The sequence below is a fragment of the Rattus rattus genome, chromosome 13, assembly GCF_011064425.1.
Source record: "Rattus rattus isolate New Zealand chromosome 13, Rrattus_CSIRO_v1, whole genome shotgun sequence".
NCBI lineage: Eukaryota > Metazoa > Chordata > Mammalia > Rodentia > Muridae > Rattus > Rattus rattus.
In genome coordinates this window covers 9,167,974-9,189,631 of record NC_046166.1, presented here as the reverse complement: position 1 = coordinate 9,189,631, position 21,658 = coordinate 9,167,974, and the positions used below count along the sequence as shown (strand labels likewise).

Genomic DNA, 21,658 nt, shown 5'->3' with positions numbered 1-21,658 from the left:
CAGAGCGTGGTCTGTGTGATGATTTCAAAACCCATCAAGTTGGGAGTTGATATTGACATTCACCAGGGTCCCTGGGCCTTTTCTTTGTTATTCTTCTCCACTGACCACATGAGATAAATTTCCTTTTTCTTCCTTTTCACCATTACCATTGTTTAATTGGACTGCTGAGGATGCGTGGGAGAGCCTTGATTTTTAGGACTGCAAGGTGTTAGGCTCTAATCCTAACAGCAACATTTAGAACTAACATTTTAAAAATGCCAGACACGAGCCATCACACCACCAAAAAAGTAGAAAATTGACATTTCAGGGATAGGTAGACAATTCAGTGGGTAAGAAGACCTGAATACAGATCCCCAGGACCCATATAAAAGTCAGACATGACCATGCAGAGGCCTGTAAGCATTGTGCTATACAGGGCAGAGACGAAATGATTGCTGGACCTTGCTGGCCACCAGCCTAGCTCCAGGTTCAGTGTAGACTCTGCCATAACAGAATACAAGGAACGTGATAGAATAGGATACTATCTGTCCTGTTCATGGCTTCTATTCACGCACAACACACAACATGCACACACATGTATACACACATCCCCCCGATACAGAAATCAATCAATATTTTTCAAATTAGCATTTCATTTAGTTAGTAGGCTTGACTTGAATAAAGTCCTAGATAAGTAGGACTTTTGCTTGGTTTTTGCCTTAATTTTTACTGCTATTAAATATCTCTCTCTCTCTCTCTCTCTCTCTCTCTCTCTCTCTCTCTCTCTCTCTCTCTCTCTCTCTCTGTGTGTGTGTGTGTGTGTGTGTGTGCCTGAAACTGATATCTTCTTTGATGGATCTCCACTTTGGCCTGTCCAATTCAAGACAGGGACTCTTGCTGAACCCAGATCTTGCTAACTCTCCTTGGTCTAGCTTGCCAGCTCCTCCCGCCCCCACCCTGCCAATCCCATGTCTTCTCTAAAGTGCTTGTTTTTACAGGGCTGGCCACCTTTGCTCAACTCTGAAGTGGGATGTAAACTTTGGTCCTCGTGTTAACATAGCAAGTACTTTATGCTCATAGCCATCTCCCCAGACCAAATTCCCGCATTTTAGTTCATCTCTTTTGTCAAAAGAAAAGGAAAACAAAGAAATAAACAGAGGCAACAATTCCTATGTATTAATATTAATATAGTTCACTAATGGTTCCAAGTGCTCATATTTGTATAAAACATACAAATCCTTCAAATTATATGTGCCAAGAATAGCAATCTAAACACACAATAAGTTAAAAAAAAAACAATTAAAGAATGAAGTGGCCACAAATTTGCAACTCTGTTATTTTCAGAAACTCCAGGAACAGAACAAATTCTGCCACAAGCTGTTTTAGAAATCAGAAGTTTCTGGAGTTAGAGGGATAACTCCATGTGTTTGGTTCCCGGCACTCACGTGTGGCTGTTCATAATTGTCTATAACCCTGGCTCCAGGATAATCTGATGCCTCAGGCTTCTCAGAGCCCCTACACTCAGGTACAGCCATCCACACATAGACTCATGCACAGGCATAACTATGAACGAGAAACAAATCTTTAAAGAAACCATACATTTACAAAAGTCTACTCATCCAGAAGTCTCCCTGGTGAGCACCAAGATAGACATACTTAGTGGTTTCCATGGTTACACAAATCACAGTAGAAACCTCCTCAACAACCTTGTCTCAATGGTTCAACAGTACCCCAATGGCTCAAAGCCCTGAAGACTATTTTAGCCATCTCTGTCATACACTAAATCTTTGTGTCTGTTGCTTGTCTTGTTGACATAACACCTGACAAAGGTAAGCTCTCAGGAGGCCTAGTTGGTTCCTAGTTCCAGGGGCTACAGTCCATCCTGACATGGAAGGGATAGCAACAGTAGGAGGAGGTCACATCACATCCCACAGTCAGGGGTTGGGAGAGCATTAGATGCCTGAACTCAGTTTGCTTCCTCCTTTTTGGCATGACAGCCCGTGGAATGATACAACCTATACTTAGAGAAGGCCTGTCCAATTCAGTTAACCTAATGTAGCAATCCCTTTCAGAATTAGAGATTTGTTTCCCTGGTGATTCTAAATCCCGTCTACTTAACATTCAAGATTAACCATCGATACTCCCAAGTACTCAGGGGGAACTAAAATTCTGCCCAAAGGAGCTTCCAAATTGACAGCCTGTCGTGTAAACTGCACAAGAGGCCAGGTGGTTCAACAGAAATGACATGGCTTGAACAAAGCTAGTCCTCAGGACCCCGAACTGAAAAGGAAGGCAAAGCCTGAGTTGTACCAATAGGGGAGAGACTTACAAGGATCAGACTTTCTCAAGATCCCAAAGCAAAGTCTAGACATTTGTTTTTATGCTTCCCAGAATGGAGGTGAGAAGGTACTGATGCTGGCTGGGCTGGGATGAAGAAAAGCCCCCGAAATGAAATGATCTCAGAGCCTCCATTCAGGGTCAGTTTGTTATGAGTGAGCGATACACTCAAAAATTAAAAAATAAAGTTACCAGGGCTCTTAATATCTGAGCCTGGGTCCTAACAAGCCCAGACAAGCTAAGCCTAGCAACTCATGCCCAATGAACCAATTACACAGACAAGCAATTGTGCAAAACAGAAACGGGAGACTTATTCAATATGGCCACATTGGGAAGAGGAATAAAGAGTTTCAGTGACCCCCTTTCCACTGACATGAGGTTTGGGTTGAGCAGAAAGCAAGAGTTAAATGTAACTAAGCAGTCCTGGTCAATCAGTGTGTGGCCCTGCTCATCACTTCTCCCAACACCCATCCTTGTCTGGACTCCAGTCTTCCTTGCGAGAATGGCCTGATGTACTCAGAACTGTGAAATCTTTCCTCAGGGACAAGTTCTTCCTCCGGCCAGAACCAGGCTGCAGTCTATTCCTTTCCCAGCATGTGATTCTTGGAGAAATTTGAGTCCTGTGGAATAGCTGTCTCAATAGTCTGATTGCCACAGGGAGGAACACAGGATTTCTTTTTGGATTATCTCTGCTCCTGCCAGGATGGTTACAGCATCACCAGAAACTGTCCTCTCCCTATCCACTGTCATGGACTGTGTGGCCTTTAAGCATCCACTGCAGTGTAGAACATTTTGGGTTCTGTGAGGAACACTCAACCATGCTGCACTGGAGCTGTCTCTTATTAAAGAGAGTCACACTTCAAAGGTTCACAACTCTTCTCTTTGCCTTTCCCCTGTCCTTACACCTTAATCTCTTCTAACCACCTCCCAACCACACAAGCAGGGAAGGCTGACCAGTGATGTCAACCTTTATCCTAGAGTAAATTCTGTATTCCTTATAGTAAGAGAGACAAAGAAATCACTTCTCGTGAGTGACAGTGTTGCTGTCTGCTAATCTGATTTTGGAGCAGAATTAAAGAACTGTTGAAGATTTGTTTACCAAACTGTCTTAAAAGGCACTCTCACTTTTTTAATTAACATTAACCTTACCCCTCTTCTAAAGTTCAGTATTGTCATTTCTCTTCTGTGTGCCACCGTAATGATCAGATCAGGGGACTTGGTGGAATACTATCTCCTCAGATTTTTATCAATTCCTCCTGAAGGAACATTCGAAATCCCCTCTGCCAGCTCTCTTGAAATAGATAACTGATTGCCATCCATCTTGGTTATCCTACTGGATTAGAGAACAATTTGCTTTCCCACCTCTGCTTTCCAGGAGGATCTGTGTCTTTTCATTAGCATCAGAGGGCCTCTGGGATCATCTCTGAGTCAGGGAGCCGAGGTAAATCCTGCTCTGCTACAGGCCCCTGGCAACGTGACAGGAGGCACATGCATGGTACCTGCTTGCTGGGGGCCTCAAAACCCGGCCTCCAATGAACAAGAATCTTTTAACCGAGTGTTAGAAGCTCCTGTTACTTAACGGCATCCTAAAGAACAGGTTCAAACCCAACCACTCATTGAGGTACTTTGGGCAAAAGCTGGAAATTCATAGGGGTCTTTTGGTGAAAGGTTATTGGTAGAAGCCCTGCTTGCCCATCTGGTGGGAATTGCAGTTTGGCATCTCAAGGATAAAGAGAGTGGAACAGATAGGGGGAAGCCATAATAGTGGGTCTTCCCTAAAGACGCCCCAAGGACATGGCCAGGAAAAGGGTCTAGTGGTGATTGCATGGGGGAGTTTCTGCCCCACCCTGCCTATATAGCTCCTGAGTAAACACCACGGAGACATCAGACTTTATTAACAAACAGCTGGCACCACACAGGACAGGTTCTGAGCTATTAATAATAATTAATAATAATCATTAATAATCAGATAAATGCCCCACTACTTGCCATCTGAGCCTGGTTCTGCTCCATGTGTATCCTCTGTGCGAGCTTCCCTTGGTCACATGCTCACGGTCCATCCTGCCCCATGGGCCCTCCTTCTTCCCTCTCCTCTGTCACTCTCCTCTCTGTCCTTACTTGAGATCCCATCACTGGATCTGAGGTCCTCCCTTTCTATCTCTCCTGCCCAGTCACGGGCTCTAGCCTTTTATTCACCAATCAGCGATTATTGGGGAGCATTGTTTACGGCACGATGCCCATGTTCAGACTGCAACTTGATCTTGGGGTGCAGAACTCAGCATCTGAATACACAGTGGGCAAGACCAACCCCAACAAAAGGGTGCTGTCTCTCTGCCACGGGGATCCAGACATGTCCTGCAGTACCTTTGACCTCTGAACTTTACATAGGAACATACTCTGGAAGAGAAGAAAGGTTTTAGTAAGAATTGTAAAGGAAGAAGAGGCCCATCTTGAGAGATCAAGATGTAACAAAAACATCTCCAACACAGGTTTGTGTGTTTTTATCAGTCTTCTTGTTTTCATTTTTGCAATTTTTTTTTTTCTTTTCTTTCTTTTTTTTTTTTTTTTTTTTTTTTTTGGTGTTCCAATATAGCTGGCCTGTCTTCGGTTTTCCCAGTCTACCCTGTTCTTGTGCTTTCCTCATCACAGAATGTTCCCACATCAAGTTAATTCTGACATAATCTCTGGGCAAACCTGTTCTCAACTCAGGAGGCAGCTCCTTAGAGAAAACTTTCCAGGCCTTATTAATACATTGGTTCCTTTCATAAGCTGACGTATCCTTATAATTTGCATTTTAATGTTGATGTTTTTATTACATGTGTAGTTATTATTTTCATACCACAAGAATTCTCTATAAGTCCTATTTATTGCTAATGCTAGAACACTGCCTTTAAGAGAACAGGCAATCAATAAAATATTTACTGGAGAAATAAAAAAATGAAAATAAAAAATTGCTGAAACTGAGGGATGAAACGGGGTAGAATAAATGAATGAGCATTCACATTTGCTTCACGATAGCATCCCTGGATACAGAGCATCTCAACATGTAATGGGAACATGGTCTACCTGAGTTTATTCAATGCATAGTTATATATTTTGGAAATCATAGGATACTACACAGGTGCAATAGACTGTCTTTTATTTCTCACTGTCAAAACAGTTGGCATACTTTTTCCCCAAGTTTAAGATACTGTGCATGTAATATATTTTATTTAAACATAGAATCGTCCTATATGAATGTGTTGCTTCTTTTCTCTTAGTGATATGTTAGTCTCCATTGTTGGTGAGAATACCTTTGAACTCTTTAAAGTGCTAAGTATATTCTACTGCATGAATGATAGTAATTTAACTACCTTTTCATCCATTGGCTCGTCAGTTTAGCAGTGAATAATTAATATTTGCGGGAGCCACTAGGCCATGCGAGTAAATCAGGTAGTAAAGAATCTGGAGCACGAGGGTTTTCAGGGGGTGGGGAAAGGAAGGAGGTAACTTTTTCTAGGGATCTGGAGAACATTTACTCATTGGTGGGTGGTAGGCCCTGGAAGAGTGTCTGTCAAACTAGGACACTCCGTGGCTCAGGTGTGTGCCCTGGCACGCGTGCCTGACCTTCAAATACTAACCCCTCCTCCCCGCGAGGTTAGCAACCCAGGAAGCTTAAGCTATGACTGGGGTTCGCCGCCACGCGCCGCCACGTGCCGTCGCAGGCCCGCCCCCTGCTGCTCCCGGCCACGCCCCTCACACGCGGCTTTCTAGACCCTGCTCGCGGCCCCGCCCTCCGGGGACCTCCGCTACTGCTGTCCGCCCTCCGGTGCATCCACGCCCCCAGTCGCGGGGCCACGCCCCCGTAATCCGGGCCCCCGGGGCTGCCCCGCCCCCAGGCCGCTCGCCGGCGCGGAGGCGGGGCCCTGCGCGATGACGTGGGCGGGCGTGCGCGCTGACGGACCGCGTCTCTGTTAGTCAGCGGAGCGGCCGAGGCCGGACGTTGCGGCCGAAACGCTGAGCCGCGAGCAGGATTAAGTAGCGGCCGCGGCCACCGCGGGACGGCGCCGCTCTCCGCTACGGGCTTCCAGGTCTCCGTTGGCTGCACTGCCGGGTGAGTGCGCGGGCGCCGCGGCTCGGGCGGCCGCCGCCTTTCCCTGGCCGTGACCCCCTCCCGGGAACGCGCGCGGGGCGGGGGCGGCGCGGGAACAATAGCGCGGGCGGCGGGGGCAGCGGGGGGCGTGGTCCACTCCAGGCGACCTGGCTTCACCGCTCCGGCCGGCTTCAACGTCTCGCGGGGGGAATGGAGCGGGAGGGCGGCAAGTTCGGAGGTGTTCCCGCGGAGGTCGGGCCGACGCGACGGTGCATACGTCTCCCGCACCCACGGGGAGCGTGTTTTGACTGTGGGCGGTTTCTTTGTGCGGACGTGAGTGCCGCGACGCCCAGAAGAGCCGGGTGGCCGCTAGTGCGCCGGCCTACGGACCGCGCCTTGAGAGGGGCGCCTGGCGCTGACCTTTTGACTTTCCCCTGCCGCTGTCTTTGTCTTGCGCTTGGGTTCCCAGTCCAGACAAGGTAGAACCAAGTCCATTTTAAAGAACCATAAGGGACGCTTCACATTGTCATATCCGAAAGTTTCCCATCCCACCGGGAATTTAATAACGTGTTGACTGCACGGGGTTCGGTAGTTGCTATTTTTACTTTTGAAATTAAGTGGTCTTTTCAGTAGTAGAATTCTGGTCTGTTGGCCTATTGTGTTTTGAGATCAGCATCCACCAAGTACCTCTTAGTCAGTTAGAACATGTTTATTTCATTCATTGATTTGGCAACTGTTAGTACTGTACCCAGATGGAGATGTGAGGGCCAAGAGAAAGACCCCTAAGAATTAGGGTATTTTGGAGCAGAATAGATGTGTCTTTAAATGAGACGATTATATAAGGGATGTATGTTAAGTAAGGTATTTGACTCATTTTCCTGGAGCTTCCAAGGATAATGGTATGTTAGGAAGAATATCTAGATTTGGCTTAAATATACCATTTTTACACCCCCCCCAACGTCCGCCTTGTCAATTTTCTTGTTATTGGTAGTGGTGACTTGAGTCTTCTTACCGAGGCTGTTAAACCTGGGAGATTTACTGCTGTGTCTGACGAAAGCAAGCAATCAAAATGGCACTTAGAGGCCTATCTTGCATCATTTCTCCATCACCTAGCATGGAAGTCATACACATTGGGTTGATTCGAAGACTTTTATAGACAAAATTTTAGAATTAAGCCTTAAATTCCCCGCGAAGTTTCAGAAGTGTCACCTATCACTCTGTTGGCTAGACGGTAAATTAATAGAGGACATTACCTGTTAAGACCACCAGAGGGTTTGGAGTCACTTTTCACTCCCAGCCATTAACCACCACTGATATTTTTTTCTATATAGTTGATAAAGTAGAGGATTGTGACTTGTGTGTCCGTATATTTATATATAAAAGTTGAGAATCCATACTTAGAAGTCAGAGGTGCTCCAAAATCTCCAAATGAAACACAGTCTCTTGTAAATAAAGGGCATTTACTTGGTACTTTGTCGTCAAAGTTAAGAACTTTGTCCACCTCCAGTATTTATGTAAGTGCTTTCTCCAGTCGTATGTATGCATACACTCAGACACAATGATGTTTCATTAGGAGTCCACCATGATTGCATTTCTCTCATAAAAAACTATGGTTGTGGGTGTGTCTGCAAGATGTTTTTTGGGGCACACAGGGGCATGTGGAAGCCTAAGAACAACTATGTGGGCTTGGTTCTCTTCTTCCAACTTTATGTGGGTTCTAGACATGAAACTCAGCTTCCCGGGTTTCCAGGACAAGTTTCTTTACTTGATGAGTTGTATTTATCCTTTGTGACTGTCATGTCGAAAGTTTTTTGATGATTGAGGTTGAAAAGTACAACAGCCTCTGTAAATGTATTTTCCAAATATTTCTAGTAGTTTAGAGTTGATTAATTTTTTTAGAGGCACTTACTAGAAAGGTTAAGTTTTAATTTGTATTTATTCAACTCACAAAGCATAGGGGTTTAAAACTCCCAATTTTGGTGCATTTCTACTATTTAAAAATATTTCTTTTCAGTATGAAAGTAGTTCAGATGAATTTATTTACTGGTAAGATAGGAATGAAAAAAATAAGAAAATGACTTTATTACTATGAGATACGGGTCTTCAGGCACCAAACTTTTATTGCTTTACCTAGTTAAATATATTGGGCTCTGGAATGGACTCCAGAATTAAGAAATTATTTGAGTGGTTCAGACTCTGCGTAGATTCAGTTAGGTTGTTTGCTACATTCTGTTGTTTGAACAGCTCTCTTCCGTATTTAGTTCACATAACAGAGTTGTCCTTATAGAGTGGTTTACTTTATGACATGCATTCATCACTACTATAGTATTCCAGATCATCGTTGTGCATAGAAAACCTCCCTTAAACAAAATCTGTCTGGTGTTTGAAAGGAAGAGGGTATGAAAGGAAGGAGAACATGTTCCTTTAATGAGTTTGTCATGACAGACTAGGAATCTACCATGCTTCCTGCTCCTTTCTATCCTGAGAGAAATTACCTGGAAAGGAAATCAGTGTAAGAGTAAATTGAGGCACAAATGGTGATGCATGCCTGCAATCCCAGGATTTGGGAGGCTAAGGCAAGATGAGTTCAAGACCATTGTGGGCCCCAAGCTAAAGAATAAATTCTTTCATTCTCAGTGAATACCGTTAGAATCATAATTATTTGTTCTGTGACTGGTCTTATGGAAATGGGCTGAAGATACTAGATGGCGGTGAAACAGTAATTTGTTGTTAATAACTAGCCATAAACCATCCCACTGGTATTGAGGGGTTGCTGGATAGGAGCCAGCCTTGAGTTGCTCTGCTTTGCCTGCCATTTGACAAATTTGAGTCATCTCCATACTTGAGATACTTTACCTCAGGTATAGAAATATGTCTGACTTAGGTGTCAGTTCTCTAGAAGACTGCTCAAGTCAGTGGTATGGATAGTAGCATTTCCAACTCATGTAGGACAAGGAAGCCATAACCCTAGAGCTTTACACATGAATCACTTGCTCTTTGAACTGTGATGCTTGTTGTCTCAGTCCTGATCACCACCTGAGCATCCAGGAGCTGTGCATTCCTACCCTAATGCAGCTCTGGCTTTAGAAAAGAGGCAGGATTCAGAGTTTACTAACAAGTGACAGGAGCACACACATGAGTCATCCTGTCATTCAGAGCAATAGGCTGGCCTAAGACAGTCCAGGAACCTGTTTCCTTGTAGTTTGTCATCATAAGTGTGGAGTCTGCCCTGCAAACTGTTGGAGTCGATGAGTGACTGGAAAACTCCAAGCAAGAGAAGTACAAATCAGGTCTCCAGTATCAGACTTAGGTGACAGTTTTTGATAAGCACTAGTTTTTTTGATGGCAAATTCTATTTGCTTCACAGCACCATACCTTTTGATGAAATACTCTGCCAAGACTGTGGAAGATGAGGAAATGGAGAATTCATTATCCCAAGAAGCGTATGGGTTTAAGGCATGGTTACACAGTGAATTATGCTCCTTTAAAGGACGAGAAAAGCCTCCTCCTACCGAATCCTGCTGCAAATCTCTGAACAGTTTAGTTTGTGTGTATGTGTGTATACATGAGAGCTTTGAGAAAATTTGTGCCATTTTCTGTATGCTGTGAGTTATATCACAGAACAAATATCTTTGTCTCCTGTTACATCTTCAGAAATTTCAGATTTGGTTAAAATTTGCCAATTTTTTAAAAAGTTTAGGAACCAAAATATAGGAAATGGCTAGCATGTCTTTAGGGTCATCTCTGAGTCCCACTCCATATTCCACATGTAACTAATTCTGTGACATAGCTAGTTCAGATTATATAGCATGTTTAAGCCAGCCTTACTAGCCCCCAGTTGAGAGGACTAATATCACACCGCATGGTGTCCTGCAGTGGAGTTAGGCACTGCATGAGACTGCTTTGCTTCTTGGTGGTAGATAAGCACTCAGGAAGCTTTAGAGTTTTCAGTTAAACAATTTTTTTCCCCGTTTTAAATGATTGCAAAATGACCAGTGGATTTTTAATCATGTTGATGGATAGTACATATTCAGATTCTCCAGGATATGCCAGTTGTTTCTGTCTGCATCTCTGGTGGATTTGTTAAAGTTTGAAAATCTCAACTAATCTGAGTTGACCGAGATCATTTGTGTTAACATTTAGACCAGTAATCCTCTCTGACTTCAAATTTGGAAACATTCCAAAACAAGTAATGATCTGTGATACAATGCCACCACTCCACCTCACATGCCCCCTTTTAAAGCCATTTCCCATAACACAGTATTCCCTACGCTTTCTAGGTTTGTTCTGGCAGGTATCTGAGAAGTAGGAATCCAGGAGCTGAGAATAATTCTAGTCCTGTAACACGATTGAAGAAAAATGGAATGTTGTCTCATCTTTTATGTTTCATCTTCCTGAGGCCTTTGACTTGAAGAAAGCAAATTTATAGAGACCTGGTAACTTCAGCAGTTCCTTCAAGTTATTAGGGTTCTCTGCAGTTTCTGGGGATATAATAAATGGTAGATGGAATTTCTTGTTCCTTCTTGGGGATAGCAATTATGAAGACACTGATGTTATAGAAGACAGATTCACTGAGAACCTATTCTATGCCACTTTAGGAAGTAAGTGGTTTGGAAGCCTGACACACACTGAAGGAAAGTCGATCTTTATTCTGTACTCTGAGTCTGAGTCAGAGGGAATAATGTTGGTCTTTTCCTTAGGAAGTTCTTTTGCCTATGAGATAGTTGGAAATGTCCCAACTTTGACATGGCTTAGCCTACCTTTAAGCTATTGCTTGCTTTATAAAGAGCAGAAAGCAAGCAAATTATCTTTTCTAAATTTGGTTAACAGTTGAAAGTGTACAGAAGAATGAAAATCACATAAGGCAAACTTCACTGAAGTTGTTTCAAAAGAGTGTTGAAATAAGTTTATGGAAAGTGTGAAAAGTGAATGGTAGAGAAGACATTGCTTATACTTGAGTCCTCCAACTTGTATTTAGGCTGTGAAGGTAAGGCTTGATCTGTGCTCAGAGCACTTTTAAAAAATAAGTGTTTCTCCAGTACTAGGAAGCTTTCTGATGCCCAGAGGACCCAGCCTGCCAGCCGCCATGATACTAAGGACACCTCCACATACCTGCCCTGCTTGGGAGGGAGCTTTAAAAGACTCTAAATTTCCTGAAGGCTGTTAGTGAGGTAGGAACTCCCTATTCCTGAACTCTTGAGAGGATGGGTCTCTTACTCAGAAGTTGTTTGAGTCAACTGAAGGTGATATTGATAGGGAAAAGGCTGTTGCTGCAAAGACTAGAGAAAGGGTCACTCTTCAGCCTAAGCAGTATGGCTTTGAGAATTTATTTACATTTCATTTATATTCTGACAGAGAAGTACACCAACTTTAATTAGCATTTCAAAGACTTAAAAAGTGACACACAGTTAATCTTCTCACTGTGCTAGCAACCCACTAGGAAACAGTGCTCCTGTGGATCTTTCCAAAGATAGGTGATTCATGTATGAGTAAATATAGATTTCCCTTATTTGAAACCTTGGTCTGACTGTATTTCAGAATTAGGGCTTCTTCTGTAAGATGAATTTCAGAAAGATGATAACTATATCTACCATTTTATGCAAATCCTGATAGGAGGTGTATCCAACCTTTTGACAGTGACAAGCCCTTGTATAGGATCACATTTGAGAACCGCATAGTGTAGTTATCCTCCAAAAAACAACAACTTCGGCAGCAGCAGCAGCACCAGCACCACCACCCCCCTCCTCCCCTCCTTTTCCTCTTCCTCTTCCTCTTCCTCTTCCTCTTCTTCCTCTTCCTCTTCCTCTCCCTCCTCAGTGTTTAGGAAGGCTCGCTATTGGGTGTTGAGCCACCTTCATACACCTTAGTTAGTGTGAGCTCAGAGGTCGCAGGTTGAGCATACGTGCATGTAATCGAACATTAATAAGCATAGATACTACAGTAGTTGGCACGAGTAAAGAGTACATCTCTTGCCAGTCCTTGTCAGATTTTGCCACCATGGAGGGCACACTTATTTTAAGAAACCTTTCACCTTTATTTTCATGGAGTTTGATCTTTCTACAAAAGGGACCATACCGAATACCCACTGTCCTCTTCCCTTTGCGTCTAAGTGTTGCAGATTTGCTGTTCTTTGCAGTTTTTTTTCTTAATAGAGCTTTATTTCATATCACTGTGTAAATAACATTTTTAGGTAACATTGTGATATTCCATTGTTCTCTTATTTGGCCTCCTATAATAAAATGCCATACACAGGGTAGATGAAACAACAGAAATACATTTCTCACAAGGACCAATTGGTTTCCTAGGTGAGGGCCCTCTTTTTCTCCCTGCATTCTCACATGGACCGAGAGTGCTTCGGTCTCTTTTCTTGGGACATTAATTCATCCTATGAGCTCATCCAACATTCGTACTTTCCAATGGTTGCATCTCCAAACACTGTCATTGTAGAGGTTATGACTTTGATACATGCATTTGACATCAAGTGCTTGATTTCATCACGATAGTGTGCCATTTGCCCAGGTGTGTTGGCACATGCTTTAATTCTGATGATCTGAGTTTGAGGTCAGCCTGGCCTCCACAGTGATTCTAGGGCTACATATTGAGACCATCCTTAAAAAAGGAAGGAGAGATATTAAATGTACTTGCTCTTTTTGATGTGCAGTTAGTTGCTTTTGACCAAGTAGATTGTCTTGTGCACATAGAACTTTAGATTATGTAAAGGTAGGATATCTCATAAAATAAACTGTAGGGGTGAAGCTGCTGGCTCAGAGCGTTTGCGCACATGTAGCTTTGACACTTGTAACTAAAGTTGTCCAATTTGCATTGCTCCAGCACTGGGTAAGGATAACTGCTTTTTTTCTTCATTGCCCTTAGTGAGATTAAGAATCATGGAAGGGAATATTTGTATTTTCTTCCTTAGGAACTAACCCTATCCTTGATTTGTTATTCATTTTCTTCGATTTGCAAAATTTACTTTTTTCCCTAGGGAAAGAGATATAGAGACATATATAAAAGTTAAAATCAATTGTGAGCCACATGTGAGTGCTGGGAACCAAAAGGGTTTTCTGGAAGAACAGTAAGTGCTCCTTACTGCTTAGCCATCTCCAGCCCTATTTCTTTTTCTAATTTTTGTTTAAATTTTTTGCTGTTTTTCTTTTTCTCTTTTTAAACATTTTTTTTTACTTTTTATTAATTCTTTGTGAATTTCACAGACCCACTCATCATGTCCCTTCACATCCACCCTGCAAACCCCACCCCACCCCCCAAAAGAAAAAAAATAAAACTAAAACAGCAACAAAACAAAACAAAACCATCTTGCTGTGGAAGCTGCTGTATAACACTGTGAGTCACACAGTGTGCCCCTTCTGTCCACACATCTTCACTTGCATATGTTCATTGCAATGGGTCTTTGTTCTGGTGTGAGGCCCCTGGCTTCTAGTACTCTATTATTACTGGATCCCTACTGGAACTCTTAGATAGTCTGTGGTCCTGTGTCATGGAGATCCTGCAGCTTTGGATCTGCAGGACTGGACCTTTCACTCACTTCAGCAGTTCAGCTATGGGACAGATACTAGAATGGGTCAACTTAGAGCTCTGGATCTGGGCCTACGTGGAAGCTGAATTTGGTCAGCCCTCCAACACTCTTCTGAGTTACCATGACTAGCTATCCTGCTTTGCCTAGGCAGATGGTGGGACCAGCTCTCCCTCTCTCATGACCTGGGGAATGGAGGGGTGTTTCATCTCACCTGGCTGAATTTCATTGTTTGCTGACATCCCACCATTCCTGGCTCTAAGAGTTGCCAGGCATGATATCAAGTGCTTTTAATCCCAGCATTTGGGAAGCAGAGGCAGGTGTGTCTCTAGTTGAAGGCCAGCCTGGTCTACAGAGTCAGGACAGCCAGTACAACCAGGGCTTGTTCTATAGAGAAACTACATCTTGAACTCCCCCACGCCCCGCCCCCATAGGCCCTGACATAATTTACTACTGATGTTGAGTAAGCTAGAAAAAAAAGTGAGAACTCAGGGAAAATGGGATTCTAGAGTATTCAGATGATGCAAATAGTTGGTACTGATACAGGCTTACCATGTACTGTTCCAGTGCTTTTACATTGTTTTATTATCCCATGATGACTTGAGGCATGATAGCCAATTTTGCAGATGAGGAAATAGTTATAAATTACAGGAAAGTTGTTGATGAACAATTTAAACAAGAAGCTAAATTCAAGTTGTTTAAATGGTGTTTTGTTGTTACTGTTTTGTTTTTTGGTGTTGTGTGTATATAGACAACCTTTAAAAGATGAAAATGTGGGCTGGAGAGATGGCTCAGGGGTTAAGCGCACTGACTGCTCTTCCAGAAGTCCTGAGTTCAAATCCCAGCAACCACATGGTGGCTCACAACCATCTGTAATGAGAGCTGATGCACTCTTCTGGTGTGTCTGAAGACAGCCACAGTGTACTGATATATAATTAATAAATAAATAAATAAATAAATAAATAAATAATTTTTTTTTAAAAAAAGAGATGAAAATGTGGAGTCCAAAAAGTGAGTGAAAATGGAAATGTTTAGGAAAGAGCATATTTGGACTGGTGCTTTCCATAGAATAAGCAGATCAGTTTGTGTTCTTCCAAGGAATCTTGGTGTTTGGAAGGTGAATACTTCTGACTCTGATCTCTGTGGCTTTTGATTTTTCAGTGAAGTAGGGCATTCGGGCAAGCAGAAGAGAATGGAAGTGTAGGAAGTTTGAAGCACTGGTTCATTTAAAATTTAAAATTTGGAATTTAAATCTATTTCAGTCTATCAGTCTGGTTGCGACCTCCCCTACCTCCAATACCACTGATTATAAAAAAATACAAGTAAGGCATTAAGATTTATTTAGGGTGATTTTGCCATGTTTAACACAATTCTTACAGGAATCAAAAACAGTAGGAGAAGAGATGGTTCAGTGGTTAATAGCACTTGTTGCTCTTGGAGAGGACCCAGGTTGTATTGAGAGGACTCACAAGTGACTCATACCTGTCTGTAACTCCAGTTCTAGGAGATCTGACTTCTCCCAGCATGAAGTAGGCACATGGTACACCTACATGCAGACAAAATACTGATACACATAATAAATAAATCTAATTAATATTAATTTATTAATTTTTTATGACTGGGTTTTTACCATATGGCCCTGGCTGATCTGGAACCATCTTCTTGTCTGTGCCTCCCTCCTGGGTCCTGTGATTAAAGGCTAGCACCACCTCACTCAGCTAAATAAATCGTTAAAATAAAGCATTTGGAATTATAGACAGATGGGTGGGTAGATAAGACTTCGAAGAATTTCCTAGTGTGAGGGTTGGCAAGTTTGCAGTCTTTGGCATAAGTAGGCAAGAGAAGAAAAACAAGTGGTTTTCAACTATCCTAATGATGTGACCCTTTAATACAGTGCCTCATGTTGTGGTGACCTCAAATCATAACATTATTTTCATTGTTACTTCATAACTAATTTTGCTACTGTTGTGAATTGTAAATATCTGCATTTTCAGAGGGTCTTGGGTGACCCCTCTAAATGCATATTTTAATTCTCTAAAGGGGTAATGACCACAGGTTGAGAGTCTCTTATGTACTCTTGAGGAAGAATTTCATCTTCAGACAGTTGGAAGCCTGACCACATTATCAAGAATAATTTCTTGTGCCTAAAGTCTTCTGACTACAGCTATTAACATCTGTAAAATATCTCCTTAATAGCTCCTAGATTTGTGTTCAGTTGAATAACATGGTAGAGCAACATAGCAAGGGTGAACCAAAACTGATTATCACAGCAGCTTATCACACCAGCTTAGTACAAGAGAAGAAATAAGGAAATAGGCTTTTTAAAAAGGTGTGCTGAGAGTAGTAACAGAGAATCATGGAATCTGACATGGATGAGGAGGTTAAGGCAACTTGTGCATAACAGAAGTCTAGCATAGAGATGCTGGAATTTTCTATTAGTATTTGGGATGGGGGAGATTGCACTAGTGCAGTGGTTCTCCCTTTGGGGGTTGCATATCAAATATTTAGGACTCCTAACAGTAGCAAAATTATAGTTATAAAGTAGCAATGAAATAGTTTTATAGTTGGGGGTCACCACAACATGAAGAACTGTATTAAAGGCCTTAATTAAATTAAAGAAGATTGAGAATCATTGCACTAGGATATCAGTTACTGGCATCAGTAATGCCCAGGGTGATTCTGGATGTGGATAGTGAGATGGGAGAAAGAGATAAACATCTGTGGAATCAGGAAGATACTAAATTAAAGAGAGCGGGGCTGGGAGTATAACAGTGTTAGAAGCTTGCCTAGCAAGTGCAAAGCCCTGAAGTGTGTGTGTGTGTGTGTGTGTGTGTGTGTGTGTGTGTGTGTGTGTGTGTGTGTGTATACATAGAACGGTTAGCTTGGATATGTGAAGTCAGCAAGCCATGATGGGAATAAACATGTATACCATTGTTGCTGTAAATATTATTTGGGGGTTTCTACCCTACCTTAGATCATTTTGTTCCAAATAAAAGACACAAAATCTTAATATTTATAATGAACCTTAACACTTGTCATGTTCTGCCTAAGCCACTCTTACTCCAACAGGCTGGCTCTAATGGCCATACGCTGATGATCTAACTACCCCATGGTGACTTTTCCTTCTTCCTCCTCTCTTCGTGGTTTCTGCCTAAGACCCTAGGCCCTGTGTCTTAGTTAGGGTTTCCATCGATATGAAGAGACCATGGCTGAGGCAACTCTTTTCTTTTCTTTTCTTTTCTTGTTTTTTAATTTACATTTCAAATGCCTCCTCCTGGAGTCGCCCTTTCCTCTCTCTCTCCCTTTCGCCTCTAAGAGGATGCTTCCCCACTCACTCATCCTCTCCTACCTCTAGCATCCCTCCTCTCTGTGGGGGAAGGGGGAAGATCAAACCTCTATGGGAACAAGCACATCCCCCTCCCACTGAGGCCAGACAAGGCAGTCCTCAGCTACATATGTAGCAGGGACCATGGACCAGCCTGTGTATGCTCTTTGGTTGATGGCTTAGTCTCTGGGAGCTCTGAGGGGTCTGGTTAGTTGATAACTGTTATGGGCTTGCAATCCCCTTCAGCTCCTACAGTCTTTCCTCTAACTCCTCCATAGGAGTCTCTGAGATCAGTTCAGTAGTTGGATATAAGTATCTGCACCTGTCTCCGTCAGGTGCTGGTAGAACCTCTCAGGACAGCAGTGCTAGGCTCCTATCTCTAAGCACAACAAGGCATCAGCAATAGTGTCAGGGTTTGGTGCCTACGCATGGGAAGGATCCCAAGTTGGGGTGGTCTCTGGATGGTCTTTCCTTCAGTCCCTGCTCCATTGTTGTCTGTGCATTTCCTTTAGACAGAAACAATTCTGGGTTAAACATTTTGAGATGGGTGGGTGGCCCCATTTCTCAACTGGGGGCCAAGGCAACTCTTACAAATGTTTAATTGGAGCTGGCTTACAATTTCAGAAGTTTAGTCCATTGTCATCAGCAACAGGAATCATGGCAGTATGCAGGCAGACATAGGGGCTGAGAGTTCTGCATCTTGATTCAAAGGCAACCAGAGAGACTGGCATCTGCAGGCAGCTAGGAGGAAGCTCTCTTCTTCACTAGGTGGAGCCTGAGCATAGGAGACCTCCAAAACCCACCCCTACAATGACAACACACTTCCTCCAACAAGGCCACACCTACTGTCTAACAGTGCTACTTCCTATGGGCCAAGCATAGTCAAACCACCACAACCAGAAACTTTGTGTCTCCTCACTACTGCCCAGCCCAGGCTGTAGGCATCTTTATTAACCATTCTGGGAGAACTTGGAGGGCAAGGTTTACACAACAAAAGCTGGTATACATGAAGATTTCCTCATCTTGGAGCATCCAGATCTTGGGATACAGAATTTAGCATTTGAATATATAGTATCAGCACCAGACCAACCCACTATATACCTATTTCATGAGCAGTTTGCTTACCATTACAGAGGGTGAAGGAAGACAGGAAAATACCGTAGTTGTAGTATGTAAGTGTGCTTATTACAAATTAGGAATTTTGGACAAGGGAAAAAGAAATGGGTAAAATAAAGGATTTATAGAGCACCTTTACAGTGTGAATACAAGAAGTAAACTAGAAGTGGCATAGCAGGCGTGTGAGATGTGATGGATCAGTTCTCATGAAGGGAGTGCTATGGGACTCTCTGGCAGTGGTGGGTCTTTTCTTTTCTTTTCCTTCTTCCTTTGTTTCTTTTTGTTGTTGTTTTTCTTTGTTTTCAGAAGGGAGATAGATAGGGTCTCGCTATATAACCCGCTGCTTGTCCTAACTTGCTAGAGACTGGGGTATTTAGAGCTAGGCCTCGGCTTCTAGAAGACTGCTTTGCTTTGTTGTCTTTGCTCTTGGAGTCTGACCTAACACAAGGCCATGGGTAATTCATTTCTCCATGCCTGACCTCTGTTGGCCTTTGGCTGCAGTGTCTAATCCTCCCTAACTTGGTTGAGAGTTCATCTTAGCCACCTTGGAGGAATTGGTAGAGAACCTGAAAGACAGCGTGGTTCTGGTACCAGGCTTCCTACTTAACTGGATTGTGGGTTTTTAAGAGTGAAGGCACTCAGATGCCTTCAGTTTTGTTTTGCTTTTCCAAATTTTCCTAGGAAGTAGGGGAGAGACACAGAGACAGAGACAGAGACAGAGACAGAGAGAGAGAGAGAGAGAGAGAGAGAGAGAGAGAGTGTGTCTGTCTGTCTGTCTGTCCAGTTTTTCTAGTTTATCCCAGTGAGACAGTTAATAGGGGTTACCTAGTTCACAACTGTGAGGAAAGTGATTTGTTAGGCTGATAATGTAGTGAAATAGTGAAATTCCTCCTTGGGCATTTTAGTGTATATGGTTTAGTTCTTCCTTGAGGTGACATATGGAGGACTAGTTGCTGTGCATTGTCACATAGTAGAAAAGAAAAATATGATAAATTTTAAGAGGTTGCAGAGAAAATTAATTTTGCAGTTTGTGATAAAGCTAAGATAATACTTCATGTGAGTGAGAGAAAGCAGTCACCTACAAAAACACCTGGCATAATTGGTGGCAAGCTGTTACAAAGGCTTTAGAATCCTACTCATTGTAAAGGAGGCACTGAGAAATCACACTGAGTGAAATTTTTAAAATTTCCACAGAGAAACCTTAAATGACCTCCAAGTTAGTAAATTGGAGTCAACCTCAGGGCTGAGTTTCTAACTGCCTTGTCATTTCCATGTCCACAGCACATCTGTTAGTGTGATAAAGGATTGCAGAAAAATGTAATTCTGTAGCAGCCATTAGATGCAAGAGTGACAATTTGTTTTAGTGTATATTACTGTCCTAATATATGTATATAACTGATTTTAGGTCTTTATGAGCTGATTTATGTCCTTCATTAATCTGTTTACATTCTTCTGAATTTCAGAATCATGAGTTTATCATCATCCTTCTTAATTGTATTTGAAGAGGAAAAGTAGCATTTCTTAAGAAATGAGTTATTGAAGTGTTCTGTTTTCGATGATTTTCTCAGCAATTTTTGGTGAAACCTTTGGAAGATGAGAGTGGTTTCTTTAGTGGTTTCTTTCTCCTTGTGGCCTCTTCTCTCAGAGTTAATGTGGTGTGTGTGTCCTAAGAGCTGGTCGAGAGCAGTGTTCTTTGTTGCAGACCGATTGGTTGGTTGCCTGCTCTCCTTTCAGTTTTGGTTCCTTATTAACTGATCTCCTTAAATGACTCCCAACTTCTTTAGAATACTTATATATACAAACAAGTGGAAAGAGTCTTATAGGAACACCAGTTAACATTTCATTTCCCTCCTAAGTGACTTAAATTTTTAATTTTCTATTTGAAGCGGTCTTACTGCAAAGCTTTGACTAGCCCAGTACTTGATTTATGGACCAGGTTAGATTCTCTTGCCTCTGCCTCTCAAATGCTGGGATTATAGGAATGTGCCACCAGGTCTGGTTTATTTCTCCAAAGGTCAATTTGTTACAGCCAGATGCTTTAGGACTCTTATGAAGGTGTTTCCATACTGATATTGGGAAGGCAGGCTACAATCAATCAGAGTCCTGTTCCACCACCTTGTTTTCTTGACTTTTGCCTGCTAAAGTCAGTCCATAGTTGGTGTCTCCAGCCAGGCTTCATACTGTTAGCCCACTAAGGTGGTCCTTACCTCTGATTTTTCTTCTCATAATGCTGGGTCCTTGAACACACTAGACCACTTGTCAGGTAGATGATTCTCTGGATTTAGCTGGTTCTTTCCTTATGCTGGTTAACTTGTGTCTTTAGAGACTGCTCCTAAAAACAGAAACTTGGCGTTACAGACTGCTATGTGTTTAGGGTTTTCAGCTTTGATAACACTGTGTGCCTTATATGTTAGACAAGGCTTCAGGTCATGCCTTAAACTATTGTCATGTATTACCAAGAGGGTATTTCAGCGGAGGGATTACAAAGATCAGAACTGTCTCATGCTCTTAGTAACTGATCAGTGCCGTGACATTGCGCTTCCCTATATCTTGTTTCCCAGTGGGATTTACCTGCTATTTTTAGCATTCATTGATTAGCTTTGGTTGAACCTATTATTTCATTTGCTCCTGCAGAGAAGTGTATTTTTCTAACGATCTTTTTGAGTCTATTAACTAGCTTTCCATTCTGTTCAAAGACTCTCCAGAGCCTGGTGCAATAGTGCACACACCTGTAATTTCAGCATTTGGAGTTTGGGATGTGTGGTGGTTTGAATATTCTTGACCCAGGGAGCGGCACTGTTTGGAGAAGTGGCCTTGTTGGAAGAAGTGTGTTACTGTGGGCCAATCTTCCAATGGTCTTCAGATGAAGATGTAGAGAGAGCTCTCAGCTCCTCCAGCACCATGCCTGCCTGGATGTTGCCTTGCTTCTTGCCTTGATGATAATAGACTGAAACTCAGAACCTGTAAGCCAGCCCCAATTAAATGTCCTTTTTAAGAGTTCTTGGTCATAGTGTCTCTTCACACATAGCCAGACCCTGTTCCCCCAAGAATATTTTTTAAAGAAAATACACCATTGTCTTCAGACACACCAGAAGAGGGCATCAGATCACATTGCAGATGGTTATGAGCCACCATGTAGTTGTTGAAAATTGAACTGAGGACTTCTGGAAGAGCACTCAGTGCTCTTAACCTCTGAGCCACTCTACTAGACAAAAGACCCAGTAAGGTTGAAGCCGGTTCAGACCCCAGCTTGTCTCATAACTGAGAATGGTAGATGTGGAATTAGCTCCTGACCAGT

General features: G+C 42.6%; 1 protein-coding gene across 3 annotated transcripts in view; it reads left to right on the top strand.

The window, feature by feature from the left end:
* The first annotated feature begins 6,259 nt into the window (after window positions 1-6,259).
* The window catches only part of Mapk8 (mitogen-activated protein kinase 8), a 77,252-nt gene continuing 61,853 nt past the window's right edge, over window positions 6,260-21,658 (top strand). The window contains exon 1 of one of the 3 annotated variants that reach the window (XM_032919224.1): window positions 6,260-6,409. The gene's annotated coding sequence lies outside the window, so the exon portion shown is untranslated. The remainder of the gene's footprint in view (window positions 6,410-21,658) is intronic. The other 2 variants (XM_032919223.1, XM_032919225.1) reach the window with 2 other exon arrangements.